The 21,022-nt window shown below is 37.8% G+C and overlaps 1 protein-coding gene across 10 annotated transcripts in view; it reads left to right on the top strand.

Annotated features, from left to right (window-relative positions):
• The window catches only part of TNFSF4 (TNF superfamily member 4), a 322,273-nt gene that overhangs the window by 189,418 nt on the left and 111,833 nt on the right, over window positions 1–21,022 (top strand). For 8 of the 10 annotated variants that reach the window (XR_002346951.1, XR_002346952.1, XR_002346943.1 and 5 more), the window contains one exon: window positions 8,777–8,892. The exons of 1 other annotated variant lie outside the window; for it this stretch is intronic. The gene's annotated coding sequence lies outside the window, so the exon portion shown is untranslated. Of the gene's footprint in view, window positions 1–8,776; window positions 9,425–21,022 lie in introns of those variants that run through there. One more of the 10 variants, XR_002346945.1, reaches the window with a different exon arrangement.

Below are 21,022 nucleotides of genomic sequence, written 5' to 3'. Positions count from 1 at the left end.
AGGTGTATAGCAAAGTGAGTCAGTCATAGATATAAATATATCCATTCTTTTTTTCCCATATATGTTATTACATAGAGAGATCTTCCTGTGCTATACAGTAGGTTCTTGTTAATCATCTATTGTATCCAGTATGTGTATATGTTATTCCCACCCTCCCAGTTCTCCCCTCCTTGGTTTTGAAATCTATTTGTTTCTGTCTTTTAAATAAGGCCCTTTGTATCATTTTTATTAGATGCTACATATGAGTAATATCATATGATATTTGTTTTTCTCTGACTTTCTTGACTGAGTATGGTAACCTCTCGGTCTATTCATGTTGCTGTAAATGGCATTATTTCATTCTTTTTAATGGCTGAATAAGATCCCATTGTATATATGTACCACACACATCGTCTTTATCCATCCTTCTGCTGATGGACACTTAGGTTACTTCCATGTCTTGGCTGTTGTAAATAGTACTGCAGTGCACATTGGGTGCATGTATCTTTTCAAATTAGAGTTTTCTTGGGATATATGCCCAGGGGTGGGATTGCTAGATCATATGGTAGTTCTATATTTAGTTTTTTAAGAACAGCAATTGAAAATTTTTTTTTCTAACAATCAAAACCACTCTTCCCAGGGACATAATGTGTGTCCTTGGGATTATAATTTTTGTGTGTAATTCCTGCTTCTTCCAGAAAACACTGGTCATAAGAGATCTGCAGATGTTTACAATGGAATGAATTTGGTCTCATCCTACCAATCGTATTAATTGGAGGGGCCATCAGAGTGATGTACTCATAAAAGTATGGAATGAGGCAATTCTCCATGGTGTTTTTATACATCTCATGTCAGCTTTTGTTCCTGACTATCTTTTCAAAAATCAGATAGCACATAGCTTTGGAAATTAGAGATAGTGTCTGCCTTTGGGTCAGAAAGCAGATTTATTTCCTGACTAGGATAATAAAGATGATAGCCGTTTGTGGGGCAGAGTTTGTAAAGGACTTTTTGGAGTCCCAGAAAAGACTGAAAATTTCCTAAGCTCTGGCTTCATCATCTGGGACAGGGTCCTCTTGTGCAGCACCCACACAGGCCCCCTTTCTCCCCACAAAGGATTTGGGGACAAGGTTACAGATGTGAACATGGAGCTCAGGCTGCCTGCTCTACTCTGATGACAAACTTTCTAAATCAATTTGAGCTTATTGTTTCTTTACCTATTAAATTTTGAAAGTGTAGCAAGTCAGTTTAACACCTACACTCCTGCTTAGGGATTGCTCAAACCCTTGACAAGAATTAGACAAATGACTCAGAATAGTGGTCAAAATATGTTAATAGGCAACTCACAGAAGGGGAAATCTAAATAAACATAGATGTAAGATAAATATATTCTTTATCAAAATGCATAAAAAAATGAGATCTTTTTTAAAACTTAACAAATTAACTCAATTAAAAAAATATAGTTAAGTTTTGATGCTGGTTGGACAATGAAGAAAATAAGCACCTCGTACATTGCTAGTAGGAGGGCGAATCTTACTGTGTTATTTCCTATTGCTTTATAATGTTCCCACACTATAGCGTGGGAACAAGCGTGTTATCTCACAGTGCCTGTAGGTTGGAAGTCCAGGGATAGCATGGCTGGATTCCCTGCTCAGGATCATAGTGTTTGCTGGGGCCACAGTTCTTACCTGGGGTTCTTCCAAGCTCACTGGTTATTGGCAGAGTTCATTTCCTTGTAGTTTTAGGACTGAGGTCCCTATTTCCTTGCTAGGTTCCAGGCACAGGCTACTCTTAGCAATCTTAAGTAACCAAATTCCTTAACATGTGGCCCTCTCCATCTTCAAACCAATAATGGCAAGTTGAGGTCTTCTTGTGCTTCAAATCCGTGACTTCCCTTTTTATGGTCAGCTGGAGGAAACTCTGCTTTTAAAAAGCTTGTGTGATTCTGTAAGGCCCATGTGGAAAAATCTCCCTTTTTTAAGGTCATATAACATAATCGAGGGATCTGAAACATTCATAGTACCGTGGATTATTACAAGGGGCATACATGGTGAAGAGGGGAAGGTCATTTTAGAATTCTGCCTGTCATAGTTACTATAATTGGAAAAAGTAATCTGACAGTATCTTTTGCAACTAAGCATACATATACCTTTTAATTCTTTTAGGACTCCATTTTATAGATATTAGTCCATCAACATATAAGAATACAAATCCAAGCGTGTTTATTGCTTTCTTTGCAGTAACTCCAAATTAGAGTTATCAGTTCTTCATCAAAAGGAGACTGCTTGTATACATTATGGTTTATCTGTAGCATCTTAATGTGAGTAGTTTAGATTTTTTTTTCATTGATTTGGATAGTGAAAAAGCAAGTAGTTGAGCAAAGTATTTAACAATAAATATGATCATACTTTGAAAAGAAAATTATGAAACTGTGTGTGTGTGTGAGCGTGAGTGTGAACATGGAGAAGGATGGACACCAGTCTGTTAATTTGATTACCTCAAGTGGCTAGAAATGGAAAGAGTTAGATGGGGTGGAGGATGGGGTAAATGTTAGTAACTTTATCTTTATACATCTCTTCATTATTTCATTTGTTACGACTATATATTGCTTCTCTAATTAAAAATAATAAATATTATAAAAGCTAAACAAAAGTAATATGTGTTCCTTATAGACAGTTTGCAAAACACAGTAAAGCTTGTAGAAACAAATACAGTTACTCAAAATAGAAACATCCAGACATATCTTGTTAAAAGTTTGCTGTAGTCTTTGCACTTATATACCCAAATTCATAATATAAATATTACATTGAAACTTGATCTTTTTCATTCATATATCATAGATGAAAATACATTCTTACCTACATTCTATACATGTTCATGAATATTTTCTTGTAAGGCTGCTATTTAATCCTTAAACATTTAAATCTTTAATTTCTCTGTGATTTGTTTTGGTTGACAGTGCTTAATGGAATCAATCATTATCTGTATTTTCCAGCTGGTTAAGCTGTTTGTTCCTATAACATTTATCAAATAGCTGTCCCCAATGATTAGACCTACCACTTTTATTATATACTAAATTGTTACATGTGTTTCTGAAAATTCCTTTCTGTTCCACTAGTAAAAGTGTAGTCTGACACCGCCACTGAATTTAAAAAATGTATTATAGCTTTGTAGTATGCCGTAATATCCTGTATGGAAATCTTCCCGATCCTAAACATTTCTAACAGTTTTTGTTTTTTACTTCCTTTTATATACCTTTAATTCCCTCACTGCTTTCTCATTTGCTTGCTTTAATCCTAATCCTGTCTGATCTGTGCCTGCCCCTGAACAGCCCATTGTGGTTGGGAAAAAGTACAACCATGTTGACTTTTTAAATTTGTGATCATTTACCTTAACCATCATGCTGCCCCGCCGTGTATTTCCCTAGGCTCTTCACTCTCCTGCTCTCCTAGATGATTATTTTGTACCATCTTTTATCTTCATATCTCTCTTCCCCTATCCTCACTGTCAGTTGCAGACTCTACTTCCACCTCAACTCCCTATCTTCTAAGCATTCGGGAGCCCCAGGGCTCAGTCGTTGGACCTCTCTATGTCTGTGTTTGTGGTCATTCCCTGGATGAGCTTGTCTAGTCTCATGACTTTAACTGTCACCTGCATGCTAATAATTCCCCAGATTACAACCCCAGTCCTGATCTCATCTCTGAACTCCAGAATCTAGCATCTAGCTGGTACTCATCTTGACTTTGAGGTGTAGCAGGCTTCTCCAACTTAACAGGACCAAAAATTGAACTCCTGAATATTCCCCCCTCAACTGATGCTGCTCTTGGTCTTCCCTATTTTAGTACAGGGCAAATCTAATTTTTCCAGTGGCTCAAGTCAAAACAACCTTGACTTCTCTTTTCCTTGCATACCACACCTCTGTTCTGTCAGTAGATCTTGCTGCATTTACTTTCAGAGTATGTCGAGAGTCTGACGGTTTTTCAGCACCTCTGCTATCATCAGGTTTGAGGCACCACTGTTGTACCACTGGGTTACGGGGTTTTTACTGGATTACATTATACTATTGGATTACTGGATTATTGCAGTAGCCTCCTGGCTGGTCTCTCTGCTTCTTCCCTTAACAACCCCTTCAGTCTGTCCTCAGCAGGCAGCCACTGTGAAACATAAGTCAGATCATGTCATCCTTTTAATTAAACCACACCATTCTGTCATTATTATTTCATCTACTGCTACGCCTATGTCCTAGACCCCTTTCAAAATAGTCTGTTTTTGGAAATTCATTTTTTAGACTAGACATGGTAAATATATGTAATCGTTAATTTATTTGACTTAGTAAGCTGCATGCACGTAATATATTTTCATATATAAAACTGGATTTTTTAAAAAATCATGGGAGTAAATGTTGTATTCTGACCATCTGAGCTAAAGGCTATATCGTCAGTGACATGGCAGATGACTTCTTATCACATATTTTAAAGCTATGTGTTTATGACTGCTGCCTTTATTACTACCACTCATGGTTTCAAATATAGTAGCTACATAATGTCATGATATTATAACCCTTTTAGTCCTTAGTAATTTTCATTGCTCTTAAGTCTACTTTTTCTGGTATTAAGTAAGCCATTCTTGCTTTCCTTTTTGATTATTTACACGATATATCTTTTTCTACTTTCTTACCTTCAACCTGCTATGTTATGTGTGAAATGAAATTCTTGTAGACAATAGCTGGATTGTGTTTTAAAAATCTCTGCCAACCTCTTTCTTTTAGCTGGTGTAAGTCTGCCATTTTGTTATTTGTCTTTGCTAGTTCCCTTTTTTTCTTGTTCTTTTTCATTGCTTGCCATCTGGTGGGTAACTTGAACGTTTTTAGAGTTTCATTTTGATTTCTATATGGCATTTTAAAATTATATCATGTTGTATATATCTAGATATTTCTGTATATACACATAACAGTCTACTGGTGTTGTTTTTTTACCACTTCTGATGGAGTCTAGAAACCTTACTTTCATTTGAGATCTCCTTAACCCCTTCATCTTTTAAGTACAACTGTCTTAAATGTTTTCCCTGCATACATTGAACACATCAGATGGTATTTTAGCTTTGTATCAACCATAGAATATTAAAGAATCTCATGAAGTGAAAGATGGGCATTTGTATTTTTCATTTTTTTTGCTCATTCAACTGGTCTGCTTTCCTCTTAGCAGGGGCAGGCAGCCTTCTTATGTTACTATTTTCTTTCTTTGTGGATTTTTTTAAGCAATTCTTTAAGGGTAAATCTGCTAGCAATAAATTCTCTTATTTTCTCTTAATTTTAATGAGGATGTCTTTGTTTCCCTTTTGTTTCTAGAGAGTAGCTTTGTCAGATACAGATTCAAAATTAACAATTCTTTTCTTTAAGCATTTGAAAAATATTGTGTCATTTTATTTCCCCTGGCCTCCATAGTTTTAGATGAGAAATCTGCCATTGTTTGAATGATGTACCTTTACAGGAACACCTCCTCTCCTTCCCCTTCCTTTTCCTGTCCGTCTTCGTTCTCCTCTGCCTACTCTCTGAAAGTTAGATTCTGTCGTTTTGGCATTCTGGTGGGGAAGTGACTGGTGAGTTATCTTGGAAGCAGATCATCCCCAGTCAAGCCTTTAGATGGCTGTAGCCTTGGGTGGCAGCTTAAATGCACCCTTATGAGAGACAGTCACTCAGAACCATTTAAGTAATTCTTGATTCACAGAAACTAAAGTAATAAGTTTATTATTTTAAGTCACTAAGTTTATAGTAATTTATTATGCAGCAATAGATTAATTTCCCATAATGTGCATGAGCGGTTGCTCTTACATGTACAATCTAGCAGGTATTTTGTTTTCATAATTTAAAAAAATTATTATAGTTATTTACAGTGTTCTGTCAATTTCTGCTGTACAGTAAAGTGACCCAGTCAGACACACACACACACACACACACACACACACACACACACGTTCCTTTTCTCACATTATCCTCTATCATGTTCCACTTCATGTGATTAGATATAGTTCCCTGTGCTGTACAGCAGGATCTCATTGCTTATCCCCTCATAATTTGATGGACCTACTGGTATGCAGAATAAGAATCAGCATTTATCACATGTGCTGTACACATTTGAGGGAAAAGTGCACAACAGCTTTTTCTTTTATTCATCACTGAAATCCCATGTTATAGAGAAGATATATTTCTCTTTGCTACTGATGATTTCATAAGCTGTAATGTAACCTGTTAAAGGTGCCTCAGGATATATAATTCCAAGATACCCACTATGTTTGCAGAAAGAATGGGTGTTGCCTTGCTAATAAAGGAGATTAAGTCTAAGTTCTGTTCCACACTTAAGTGTATATGGAGGATAATTATTAATAATATGCCTCTTGATCCTAATTTATATTAAAGGAAATAGTCAGTGACTGTATCTCTTCATTGCTGTGTAAAGAACTGGATAACATGTGAATATAAAACTAGCCCTTTGTCATACTAGGAACTCTAGATATCAAGAGTTAAAGGTTCTCACTTGAGTTTTTATAATAGCAACTGAGTTTAAAATATTTCTTAATATCACTGGTAATAAGATTGACAGTAATGAGCATTTATTTGATTCCTTATGGTTTGAATTCCCATTCAGTAGTTCCTGGGTCCTCAAAACTTGAGAAAAACTTGGTAGACACATGGTGGACAATAAATGGCAGTTATTGTTATATCATTTTTTGAGAGCTCCCCAGATGTTCTGTGCTGTGATTGAGAATACACAGCGTACATAGCTAGGTATTAGGGAATATAAAAATAAATGTGACTGTCAGGCTCAGTACAGAACTAGAAAAGGTGGCGAGGCACATAAACTGATCATTTGGAAGTCAAGGGATGGTGGGGAAAATCACAGGAAACACAAAGAAGGACACCCAGTTCAGTTTGGATGGGGGGCTGAGAAAGCTTTCCCATAGGAAAGATATTTGAGCAGAATCGTAAAAGAAGAGTGATAATAGAGGCTGTTGATTGAGGGTTGGCTCAAGTACTCCCTATACTTTAGAAACCAGACAAGGAGGTGCCTATTCTATTTTGAGATGACCAAGACTCTCACCTGGTAGGAGGCCATCCCTCTTCTGTACAAAGTTGGGGCATATTGAAAAATATATACATACTTCCAGTAACTTACCTTGTTCTCTCATATTGTATTTTTGCAAAAGCTTTTTTTGCTCTCTTCAATACCTTTTACTGCATCACCCATTAAACTAATTCATACCCATCTGTTAAATACTCATCCTATGTCACTTCCTCTTAGAAGGATTTCTCATTTTCCTCGTTGAATTGGATATTATCCTTCCATTCTCTTCCTACTCCTGCATGCTCTTTATATTCATTAATGATTTTTTTGGTGTGTGTTCCAGCATAGTTTTAGCTTTTGGAATATAGACTTTATGTCCTATTAGGATGGCTTTATTATTATTCTTTTTTTATTAATCCAACAAACAATCATTAAGACCTATATGCCAGGCACTACTGTGCACTGAGAATAAAGAAGTGATTAAGTAAGGTTTCTGCCATCAGAAGTCTGCAGTTTAGCAAGAAAAATAAATATGCAATATATTCTAGTACGAGATACAGGAATTATGACAGAGTTTTGTAGTAGCACAAGAAAAAACCTAATCAATACTGTGAGGCTCACAGAAGACTTTAAGAGGAAGTAGCCCTTGAATTGTTTCCTGAAAGATAATTAAGAATTTACTCAAGGGAAAAAGCGGGTTCAGTTGAAATAAACATTATGTTCAAAGGTGTGAATAGCCATTTGGGCATTTGGGGAAGCAATGTTGTTTCAGTATATCAGTGGATAGTGTGAAAGAAGAGGAACACCCATCATAGATGAAGCTAAAGGGATTGACAAGTGAGAGCCTTGTATACCAGCTTAAACAGCTTAAACCCCAGAGCATGGAGGAGTTAAGGTTTATAGGAAGGGAATTTTGTGACTAATTTTACCATCCCTAGATGACTTTTGCAATAGAGAGGATGGAGTAGAAGAGCCAGTAAGGCCAATTAGGAGGCTATTACCACAAAAGCAAATTAAAGTCATGAATGACATTTTTTTTAAAAAAAGATAGAAATCATTTCTAGATCCTCAACTTCCAAATATATTCCTTAAATTTTTTTTTTTTTTTTGCTTTTTAGGGCCACTGGTGCAGCATGTGGAAGTTCCTAGGCTAGGGGTTGAATCAGAGCTATAGCTGCTGGCCTATGCCATAGCCACAGCACTGCCAGATCTGAACTACTTCTCCAACCTACACCACAGCTCATGGCAATGCCAGATCCTTAACCCCCTGAGCAAGGCCAGGGATTGAATCTGCATCCTCATGAATACTAGTCAGCCACACCGGGATCTCCTATTCCTTAAAATTTACCTGACATTCCATCACCTGGGTCAGACGGTTTTCTGGACTCCTTTCTCAGCTACTTTTTACATTTGGCCTCTCTCTCTTTTAGAAAAAAAAGTCCTATTTCTCACTCATTCTGAATTTTACTAAGCTACATTGTTCTGGGAGTAAGAACCGGGACCATTTGAAATATTGGTATTGGAGAAATCACCTTTGGTCAAGGTACCATAAAGTTGTTTTTAGTTTGTTTTGTTTTACTTACTTTGCCTTACGTATATTTCCACGAAAGACAAAGCATACACAGAAACAAGATATTTTGCCTTGGGTTGTGACATTCAGAATTCACATTTGCTGTAGAGTGGGGCAGTAAAATTATGGCAATTTTCACTTAACAGTTTGTTTCGTGTCCCTCCCCCAGTGCCACTGAATGTTGTAACCCTGAGGTATCCCAAGGGAGTGTCATAAGCCAACAGCAGAATTTTAGAAAGAACCTGGACGAAGGTCAAATTTATTGCCGTCATTAACAAATCTAGGGTAAGTTTCAGTCCCTCCTCTCTCTTTGTCTTTCTCAGAATTATAATTCAAAAGGGAGCAGGTTGTTACAGAGAAGAGTATTAAGTAGCCTCTGCTAAATTGTCAGCTTCAAGATTTGATAGAAAGTATATTTAAATGTAGAGTTAAGTCGAATATTTACAAAAAATTAAATGTTTACATTTAAATACAGTAACACGAAAAAAATTATATGTAGTGTATTAATCGAAGTTCTCCAGAAAAAAAGAACCAATAGGTTAGAGGTATTTATTTACTTCACTTATGTATTATGAGAAATTGGCTTATGAGATGATAGAGGCTAAGAAGTCTCATCAGCTGTGGTCTGCAGTCTAGAGACCCAGGAAAGCCAGTGTTGTTCTTCAGTCTGGTCTGAAGTCCTGACAACCAGGGAGCTGACAGCGTAAATCTTAGTCCCAGGGCAAGAGGAAATAAGGTGAAATGTCCTAGTTCAAACAGTGAGGCAGGAATAAAAGGGGCGACTTTCTCCTTCCTCTACCTTTTATAGATTAGATGGTGCAAGGGTGATTGGGGGGTGGGGGGTGGGGTGGGTGTAGAGGCTACATTATTGAGTTCATGGATTCAAGAGCTAATAACATCATTCAGAAATACCTTTATAGACACAATCAGAAATGTTTAATCTGAGCACCCCATGGCAGGTCAAGTTCATACATAAAATTAACCATCACAAAGTGATTGCTGTGGTGTACATCCCAGATTCTCCCTTTAAAATCAAGATACCGATTTCTCTGGCTGCTTGGAATGGTGACTTCTCACAGCCCTGTTTCCAACTTGATGGCTGCTTACAAATCTGCCCTTCTCAATGCTATAGTCCTCCCTGGGGTCAGCCTTCATGTAGTGACTAGCTCAGTGTAGGCATATTAAGGCCCCACCACTTGCCTTCATTTGAAACATCTCCATAGGGCCATTCCTGCTTTAGGTCTCAAACTAAAGGAAGTGCCTCACCACAGGAGTAACAGCTACAACTTGTAAAAAATTAATAAACTGAAACGTCAATTAAATAGAGTTGGGAGATCAAAAAGGGGAACTTTCATACTCTGTGATAAAAGTGATAGCAGAGCCCAACAGGAAGAAGAAAAACTCTTTTTTTCCTGACAAGGTTTCAGCCAATGAAAGTCATGGACTCTTTGTTTACTATAACCCTCCTAATTTCCTTTTCCCCTCTATAAAAGCATTCTCCTTTGCCTTGCAGTGTGAGAATTTGTATGTGACTCACAGGGTTGCAGATCCTGAATTGCACTTCTCTGCTGATCCCAAATAAATCATCTTTGCAGGGAAATATCTGTCTATTTCAGGTCAACAAAGTAATAATCATTTGTTAAGCATTGGTAAAAGCCCTTTTCTAGTTTACTTTACAGAGATTGAGAAAGCGAATAACTGTAATTGCTGGGTAATAAATTCTTTAGTGAGTTAGGTGGTTTCAAATTTTTTGCTTTCAACAAAATTGCAATAGGATCAGATTGGGTTGTCAGATAATGCACATTAGGTATAATTTCTGATGATAGCTTATTAAGTGATTTCTGAATGTAACTTGGAAAAAATCCAAAGAATTGAGTAAATTTCCTACAGTAAATCTCCTTCAGTTCCCATATGTTTATATAAACAAGGTTTCACAGTTTAATTTATAAAACTAAAATAAAGATAATGTTGGATCTTATCTCATTTAGCCTGAAGTATTATTCAACCAAGGATAAACAAATTAAAGCGCCATTCACCTCATTAAATTATACTTCCAGTAAAATTTTGCTTCTACATATTACTTGATAGGTTGTATACTGCTAATAATTTTTGTTGTAATTTAATCCAGAGAAGATTTTTTAATAGAGTCTTATAGTAATAAGAAATAAAATAAAGAAATATCAACTAATATATTTATTTTATTGAGGGAAATGTAATAGGGTAATAATTAAAAGTTAAAAATTTTAAATGTTAATTTTTTTGGATAAAAATCTGTGGAGGGAAATAGAATGGAAGTATCATTTCAAGGAGAAAAAGAAATGATATAAAATTTCTAACCATTGAAGAAGTACCAACTTGTGTATTTTAAACAATAAATAATGGCAAGTATGAAGTTTCTCCTCTTCTCTTTGGACAAATATTAAAGAGTTTCAGTGTTGTTTTAAAATTGTAATACTTACAATATTGCAAGGATTATATAATTTTAACTATTTAAACATTAGAAAACTTGTAGATATCAGCTTACATATATGTGAGGAAAGAACATAATTTTTTAAAACTTCTTTTAGGGGATATGTAAGCAATAAAAATTGGTTGCTGCCCTAGATAAAGATGCTCCTGCTTTATGCTCCCATAGGAAATTTGTAATCTCTCAATTGAATTTTATCATAATGTGATATTAATTTGTTTTGTTCAGTGGTTTATAATATCTGAAGGCAAGAACTCCTTGCTTAGCATTGTATCTCCAGAGCCTTCTATGTTGCCTGATATAGAGCAGCTCAATAATATGTATCCTTAAGAATCAAAACGTTATTCAAAGTGAAGAAAGCTGAAAACAATTTAAATGGCCATCAGTAGATGAATGGGTAAATGTGAATTATGGTAATCCACATGTTGGAATACTGTGGATATTCTAAAAACTTATGTTATCAAAGAATACTTAATATTAAGGAGCCAGGTCAGAGTGCCAGTCTAGATTCTGGTTTGATCTGTCATAGAGTTTTCCTGAATGAAAAAAAAAAAGTGTGTAATCCCATGTTTTGGAGAAACCTCTCTCACAGCTATATATGCTGATGTAATAAATAATTTGGCTGGCCTTTGTCTCTGATTACTGGGAGGCAGTCTCTAGACTCATGGAACAAAAATTTAGCTGGCTTTTATCCCTGATTTCTGGAAGTAGCCTTTAAATCTTTGAAATTTCTCAAGTGATAAGATTATCTTTGTTACTCATGGTGTGCCCTAATAGTTTGTGCTGGGGAGATGACTCAAGAAGAGGAGCTGGCCATGTCAGAAAGACCAACCACATGATTAGAGATTGGGGCTTTGAGCCACAGAGATACCAGCCTGACATTCAGGGAGAGAATGTTGGACCTGGAGACTGAATTCAACTACATGGGAAATGATTTAATTAATCATTTATATGTAATGAAATCCCGATTAAAAACTCTAGATACTGAAGCTCAGCTTGGCTCTTCTGGTTGGCAGTGCTCTATGTATGATCATACATGATGTACTGGGAAGGATATCCTGCAGTTATTGTTAAGGGTATATCAACTCTCTAGCTCTATATCGTAATTTAGTTCTTGATTGCTTTTACAAACCCTGATAAGATTTCATACTGGTCCATTACATTGATGACATTATGCTAATTGGACCAAGTGAGCAAGAAATAGCAACTACTCTAGACCTATGGTAAGATATTTGCATGTCAGACCATGGGAAATCCAATAAAAGTTGATGGACACTCAGCCCTCAGTGAAAATTCTGGGAGCACAGTGGTGTCGGGCATGTCAAGATATTCCTTCTAAGGTGCAACATAAGTTGTTGAATCTGGTCCATCCTAAAACCAAAAAGAGGCACAATTCTTAGAGAGCCTCTCTGGATTTCGAAGTCAATATATTCCTCATTTGAATGTGCTACCCTGACCCATTGACTGAGTGACTCAAAAGACTTCTAATTTTCAGAGGAGTCCAGAACAAGAGAAGGCTCTGCAACAGGTCCAGGCTTCTGTGTAAGCTGCTTTATCACTTGGGTCGTATGGCCCAGCAGATTCATTGGTGCTTAAAGTGTCAAGTGGCAGACAGGGATCCTGTTTGGAGCCTTTAGCAGGCTCCTACAGGTAAACCACAGCTACTTCTTTAGTTCCTTGGGATTTTGGAGAAAAGCTGTGCCATTTTCTGATAACATCCATAAGGATACCTACTCTTCTTTTGAGAAGTAGCTCTGGTCTACTACTGCTCTTTAGTAGAGACTAAACATTTAAGCATAGACCATCAAGTTACTGTATGACCTGAGCTATCCACCATGAATCTGATCCATTAAGCCCAGAAGTAGGGTATGGACAGCAGCACTGCATTGAGTAGAAATGGTATACATGTGATTGGGCCTGCACAGGCCCTGAAGGCACACGTTAGATGAGAAAGTGGCCCCAGTGTCCATGGTTCCCGCTCCAGCTACATTGGTTTCTCTCTCCCATCCTGCATGCATTGCCTCATGAGTTTCCTGTGGTCAGTTGACAAAGGAAAAAAAGACTTAGGCTTGGTTTTCAGGTGGTTCTGTATGACATACAGGAAGCATCTGAAAGTGGACAGTTGTAGCAGTATGACTTCTTTCTGGGACATCCTGAAAAGACAATGGTGAAGAGAAATCCTTCCAGTGAGTAGAACTTTGAGTAGTGTATCTGGTTGTTCACTTTACCTGAAGGAGAAGTGGCCAGATGTGCAATTATATACTGATTCATGGACTGTGACCAGAGGTTTGGCTGAATGGTCAAGGACTTGGGATGAACAAAATTAAAGACAAGGAAATTTGGAGAAAGGTATGTGGATAGATGTGTCTGAATAAGCAAAAGATATGAAGATATTTGTGTCCATGTGAATGCTCATCAAAAGATGACTTCAGCAAAGGAAGATTTTAATAATCAAGTGGATAGGATGCCCCATCTGTGAATAATAGCCGCTTTCCCCAGCCACCCCTGTAATTGCCTGGTTAGCTCATGAACAATGTGGCCTTGGTGCAGGATTGGAGGTTATGCCTAACTCACTAACATAAACTTCCACTCACCAAGGCTGACCTGGCTTTGGCCACAAGTGAATGCTATGGTCTACACTGAATTATAATATGGCATCATTCAGCTGCCCTGAACTCCAGATGATGGGGTTCAGGGCAGGCTGCCTCAAGATGTACCTGTTGGCATGTGGATCATTTCATGCTGAAAATAAGTAAAGGTCCAAATGCTTCTTGTCCTTTACTGCCTAAAAGAACTGAAGATAGGTGGCCTATCCCAGGAATGAGCTATCACTATCACCATGGATAACAAAATATGAACTAGGTATGGTATACAGGGAGGAACCTAGCAAGGCCTGTTTCATCCAAGTCCTGACTATGTCCCTTTGTCTTCCTTGGCCAGCAAACATTTTTTTACCAAACTTTAACTCTTTTTATCTTGCTGTGAATCACCTTACTTCCCTTTGAAGTCCCAGGCACTTGCCACCTCCTTGCTCCAGAATAGTATATGTACTTCATCTTGCCTTTCTGTCTTTGGAAATCTTCATGCTTTTTTGGATTACCTATATGTATGTAATAAATTGGATTTTCTCCTATTAGTATGCCTTATGTCATTTTAATTGCCAGCCAAATGAACTAAGAACTCCAATTGATGGAGTCATCAAGATAATTCACAGGCTGACAAAATCTGGATGAAAAGCTGCTTCCTCCTGAAGGCTCCTGAAGATGAAGAGATCCTGGGACGTCTGGCAAAGGGTGGCAGAATGTAAAATTTCTTACCATGTCAACCTCCCAGAATTTCAGTCTGTAGGATCTGATGGAGTGAAAGTTATGAGAATCTTTTTTTTTTTTTCCTTCACTCTAAATTTGAATTAGCAGGTGAATATATTTGTGCAGCTAGTTCCTTGACTCCTACTCTTTGGAAAATTGGTAGAGCACTCTGGATTGTTGATCCTTTTCTTCTCAGAGATAACCAGTGTCTTTCTTTGTCTCTGTCTACTGGGTCATTTGTCATAAGAAGTAAATTCTGTGGGGTTAGACACAGGCTTAGGCCCTATAAGCCTGGACCTGCCCTGGAGTCTGGTGAGTTTGTGGATCTCACCAGACTTGTGTCTGCTTAAACTTTGCTGGGGATTAATAGGGACATGAGGTAAAAGCTATGCTAGGGGATTTCTTGGAAGCCACAGCCAGATCCCTGGTGGGCATGGATCATGTATTTGACAGCCATTAGGTATTTGTCACCTCAAGAAGGAACCCATGAAAGGATAATTTGGTCAAGGAATCAGTTGGATGGACACTAGGTCACCTGCCAAGCTCAAGAAAGTTTCTGTGCAGTGTGGTCCTCTGTAAAACATCATATACTCTCAAACCCTTCAGGTCATCCCTCTTAGGTGTTAGTGTGGCTCTAAGAAATCCAAAACTTACCTAAAGCTGTTAATGTATATATAAGAAAGAAAAGTGTAGATGAGGTTTTTCCTTCTTTCTTTTTATGTGTTCCAAAGAGCTTGGTGTTTCAGCCAATGAGAAAATCCTTTTGGGTATTTGATACCTGGAATTTACTGGGGTGCATCTGTTGGCCAGCTGAATAGACTGGGGTTCTGAGACATGAAGTCATAAACAGCACTCTCTTTGTCCGGCTATACAATGTCTCAGGGGAGTTCGTCATTAGAGGACTTAGTCCATAAGGGTCCTTTGTCATCTTAGTCTTCGTTGCTTATTAGTGCTGGAGAAGTCCATTCCAGTACAACCTTCCTGGTGCCATAAGTTAGTGGGTTTGTGGCTGGAAGTGTCTCACATTTTTGTGGGATACCAGAGATAATACCACACTGCCTGTGCCACAAAGATCTTTACTTTCTTAGAGTATTTTGAGGAGTGACCTTTGGATCATGGGGGCTGCAGAATCTGTATTCCCACCAGGAATGCTCTTGGAGTTGAGAATTCCTCCCTCTGTGCCCAGATGTCCTTTTCTTTTTCTGGTAGTGTTCCCTGAATCTTTAACAATATATCAGTAAGGTTACTAGAAGTCTCAAAGGGAAAGGCAGTGGTTAATTGTTTTGTAAAACCACTGTTTTGGCAGCCTGATCTGAAAGAGTTTCCTCTTACTTCTGCATTGTCAGACTTTGAATGACCCCATGCTTTAATAATAGCAAGTGTATTTGGAAGCAGATTTGTATCTAATAGTTCTGCTACTTGTTTTCCATTTTTGATAGTCTGTACTAAGGATGTTGAAATACTCTATTTCCAAAGCATGCCACAATCATATGTCACCCTAAAAGCATAGCGTGTAAATATTAGCAGATTTTCCTTTTGCAAACTGGCAGGCACTTGGTAGTGCTATTATTTCAGCCTTTTACATTAGGCAAGGGAGCATTTTCAAAGACAGACCCTGGAGAAACAATGGCATGATAAACCTGGTACTTTCCACGAGGTTCTCGCAGATATGAACCTTCAGTGAATAATATAAAATCAGGAATCTCCATAGGTATTTCTTGAAGATCAATTGTAGGAATAATAGGAATAAAAGATTGTCAGTTAAAACAATACAATTATGTTTTCCATTATTGATGTCTGATTCTTCTGGGAGCAAGGTGACTGGATTAAATTTGTTATACCTGTGTGGAAAGTTATGTTTGGTGAGAGCAAGTCAGACTCATGAGAAATTAAATAGTTTGCTGAGTAATGTTTGTATGAAAGTTCCGTAAAGCTTCCTCAGAGTGGGGAATAAAGGCAGTGAGAGGGTGATCCATGACTATCTCTTCTGTGGCCCGACACAGCACAGCTATTGCTCTGACAGCTCAGAGATAAGGGAGAAGGCCCTTAGGACCAAATCTGGTTGTTGCCAGTAACAACCTATTGGTCAGTGGTAGCTGCCAGGTTGCTAGGTTAATACTCCTAGTGTAGTGACACCCTTGTTTTCATATACAAAGAAAAAAGAGGGTAAATCATAATTTGGATGTCCTGAGGCTGGATGGAGCCTTTGCCAGGAATTTCTTTAGGATGTATGTGGCTTCAAAATGTTCTCTTTCCCAATAAAGAGGTTCAGGTTGGTCTTGTTTAAGCAAATTATATAGTTCTTGGACCAATTAGAAAAATCTGGAGTCCAATTCCTGCAGTAACCTACAAGGTCTAAGAATCCCCTTGAGTGCTCTTTTGTCTCAGGGGCGGGGAAAGTCAAAATGTCTTTTACTCTAAATAAGTTAAAAGCCTTTCTTTAAATATCATTTAAATATCATCTCACATTAACTTTGCAAAATTTTAATTTCTCCTTGGACACTTTATGTTCCTTTTAAGATAGCTTCTGAAGTAAGTAAAGGGTGTCTTGCTGTTTACTGAAGAATTCGAATATGACAGCAAATCATTTATATAGTATATCAAAACTGACTTATGAGGAAAAACTTAGATCATCTAAGTCCACCTTCGACATCTGAGAAAGTAAGTGGGATTTTAAGTATATCCTTGTGGCGTTACAGTCCACATATATTGCTGTTCATTCCAAGTGATGGCAAAAAGATACCAATCATCAGGATGTACAGGGGTACTAAAGAAAGCTCTGCAGAGACTTATCACAAAAAACAAGTCACTGTTTTTAGGAATATAGGACAGTAATTTATGGGGGGTTGACACTATAGAATGGTGAGGAATACCACAGATTGATCTCACATCTTGTACAAACCTCCAACCCTTGCCATTAGTTTTTCTTTTTTAATTTTTGTTTTACATTGGAGTAAGGCGTATTTGCAATGTTGTTTTAGTTTCAGATGTATGGCAAAGTAATCCACTTATATATATACACACATATGATTGTTATTTTTCCCATGTAGATTATTACAGAATTTTTATTAGAGTTCCCTGTGCTATGGAGTAGGTCCCTGTTGATTATCTAGTCTATATTTGGTAATATGTATATGTCAATCCCAAACCCTCAATCTATCCCTCCCTCAATAGCACATTTCCCCTTTGGTAACCATATATTTGTTTTCAAAGTCTTTGAGTCTGTTTCTGTTTTGTAAATAAGTTCACTTGTATAGTTTTTGAATCAGATTCCACATATAAGTGGTATATGATATTTGTCTGATTTTCTTCACTTAGTATGGTAATCTCTAGGTCCATCCATGGTGCTGCAAATAACATTATTTCATTCTTTTTTTATAGCTGAATACAGTATTCCATTGTATATATGTACCACATCTTCTTTTTCCATTCATCTGTTGATGGACATTTAGGTTGCTTCCATGTCTTGGCTATTATAAATAGTGCTGCAATGAACATTGCAGTGCATGCATCTTTTCAAATTAAGATTTCCTCTGGATGTATTTCTAGGAGTGGGAATGTTGGATCATATAGTAGTTCAATTTTTGGTTTTGTAAGGAACCTCCATAGTGGTTGTACATTTAAATTCCCACCAACAGTGTAGTGTCCCTTTTATTTCCACCATCTTCAGTATTTATTGTTTACAGACTTTTTGATGATGGCCATTCTGACTAGTGTGAGGTGATAACCTCATTGTAGTTTTAATTTCTTTAAAAATTAGCCATGTTGAGCATCATTTCATGTGCTTTTTGGCCATCTGTCTGTCTTATTTGGAGAAATGTGTGTTTAGATATTCTGCCCATTTTCTTGATTGGGTTGTTTGTTTTTTGATATATAGTTGAGTGAGTTTGTATATTTTGGAGATTAATCTTGTTGGTCACTTTGTTTGCAAAGGTTTTCTCCCTTATATTTAGGTATTTAATCCATTTTGAGTTTATTTTTGTATATGGTGTTAGAGAATGTTCAGATTTCTTTCTTTCACAAGTAGCTGTCCAGTTTTCCCAGCACCACTCATTGAAGAGGCCATCTTTTCTCCATTGTATGTTCTTGCCTCCTTTGTCGTAGATTAATTGACCATAGGAACATGGGTTTATTTCTGGGCTTTCCATCTTGTTCCATTCTTCTGTGTGTCTGTTTTTTTTGTGCCAGTGCCATACTATTTTGATTACTATAGCTTTGTAATACAGTCTGAAGATAGACAGCATGATGCCTCCAGCTCTGTTCTTCTTTTTCAATATTACTTTGGTTATCTGGGATCTTTTGAGTTTCCATATAAATATTAAAAACTTTTTGTTCTAGTTCTGTGAAGAATGCCATTGTTAGTTTGATAGGGATTGTGTTGAATCTGTAGATTGCCTTGGGTAGTATAGTCATTTAGATGATATTGATTCTTCCAGTCTAAGAACACAGTATATCTTCTACACCCCTATCTTGTCTGGGATCAAGGGACTGCTTTTAGTTTCGATGTTTGCTGTATTTTTCCTTGCTGTGTGCTGGCTCTTATCCCCTTGATATAGGATCTACAGTTGTAGTGGTTTTTACATAGTACTGGGACAGTGAGAGCAGTGCCAGGTGCCTCCTCATGGGTCTCATAGGCGGCAGTAGCCCATGTCTGCCTCTGGAGTCCACAGTGGTGGCAGTGGCTTGCACCCACCTCCAGAGCTCCTGTAGACAGTGTCCTGTTGCCTGAGAGTGTCCTGTTCCCTAATCATAGGGAAAGAACTCTTATGGTGGTCCTGCCCCTCTCCTCACATGCCTCCCCCAAAGTGTTGCCTCTCCTCACATGCCTCCCCAAAAGTGTTGCCTTGCCTCTCTGGTGGGCCCAGGCTTCCTTTGAGCACACTCTCAGTTGCCCAAGTCTAGCCTCTTCAGGCTGTCTTTGTACTCCCACCTCCTATTCTCTTCCTGGTCTGACCTCAAGCCTCAGCTTCAGCACCCAGCCACCACCCTCATTGGTGGGCAAGTGTCTCAGGCCGGGGAGCTCAGGGCAGTGGTGCTGACTTTCTTTGCCACTCTCTGTTTTGCCTTCTGCAAAGTGGCTACTTGCTGTCCTCCTATGTTCTGAAGCTCCCCCTCTATACAGGCTGATCTCCCTGCCTATGAGGAGACTTCCCAGGGTGCAGGAACCTTTCTTCTTTAACAGCTCCCTCCCTGGCACAAGCCTCATCCCAATTCCTTTCTCTCTCTTTTTCCTTTTGTCTTACCTGGTTTAATGGGGGTTTTCTTGCCATTTTAGAAGTCTGAGGTCTTCTGCTGGCATTCAGTAGATATCTGTAAGAATCATTCCACTTGTAGATGTATTTTTAATGTATTTGGGGGGGGGAGGTTAGCTCCACATCCTACTCCTCCACCTTCTTAATCACTCCTATTTCACCATTAGGTTTTTTAACTTGCACAATGGTAGTGTTATAAGGGCTGGTACAAGGCACAATAAGCCCTTTCTTCATGTAAGCTTATATCAAGTGTTCTTTTCCTTCTATGGCTTTTTGCCTCAATTGGTATTGACAAATATTGGGAAGGGGGTTGTTGCGGCTTCTGGTGATTTTAATGGGTGATACAGAATGTGCTTTCCCTATGTCATTTGGATCAAGTTCCCATAATTCATGTATTAAGCCTAGCAGTTTTACTTGTTCTGCATCACCTTCATCATACATCACAAAATATGATGAAGGAAATCTGTTTGATCCTTCCAGTCTAAAAACATTTCCCCCTTAGGAATACAAGAAATATGGGCTTCATAAGTTTCTAATAAATCTCTACCTATTAGGTTAAATAAGGGTACTTTCTACTTGGAAAAAGGAAAGTCTTCCTTAAAGTTCTTATAAGTAAAATTCTAAAGGTGTAATGATTTAAGAAGCTTAACAGGTACTTTGGAAACTCCTATCATTTGCATTGAAGTATTACTCCAAAAGAGGGAGCCTTTACTTTTGGTAGTTTGGAACTGAAAAGGTGGCCCCTGCATCTATTAAAGCTTTAATTGTTTTTCCCAGTATTTTTATTTCCACTTCTCCCAGGATGTTAAGAAAGGAAAGATTCCCCATGTTTCCTTAGAGCAACTCTATTCTTGTTTAGGTCAGTATTCTCTGAAATCCTGAGAGAATTTGCCCTCAAAGTTTTTTTTCATTTTTCTACACTCGCTTCTCTGATGACCTAGTTTTTATAGTAAAAGTGTAAAAAAGGAACAGTGCTAGGTTCCTTTATCAGTGGTGGATAGAACGGGGTTTGTTAACCATTGACCAACCTTGATTACTTAGTTGGCTAAATTGAGGGTTCATAGCTTTTGTAGATGTATTTCTCTCCTTCCTTTTAATGGTTTTGGAAAGTTGGTTGGCGTTATAGGGCTCAACCTAAATTGTGTCTTTAAATAGGGTAGCCAACTCTTCCTCTATGCTTTCCGAAAAGGTGCAGTAAAGCAAAGGATCATTTTGATGGTTAAAGAGTGATTCAGGTGCCTTGCCAGATTATTATTTGAGAGTTATCTTGAACTTCTCATGATAATCTGGAATTGATTCATCTGGTTTTTGTTTACATTGCTTAGTCTTGAGTTTTACATTGCTTGAGTCTAGAGTTTCTTCTATTTTGGAAAAAACACTCTGGGAGG

Source organism: Sus scrofa, chromosome 9, assembly GCF_000003025.6.
Source record: "Sus scrofa isolate TJ Tabasco breed Duroc chromosome 9, Sscrofa11.1, whole genome shotgun sequence".
NCBI classification, from domain to species: Eukaryota; Metazoa; Chordata; class Mammalia; order Artiodactyla; family Suidae; genus Sus; species Sus scrofa.
The sequence above is the reverse complement of the archived record's forward strand: the minus strand, read 5'-3'. Positions and strand labels throughout refer to the sequence as shown.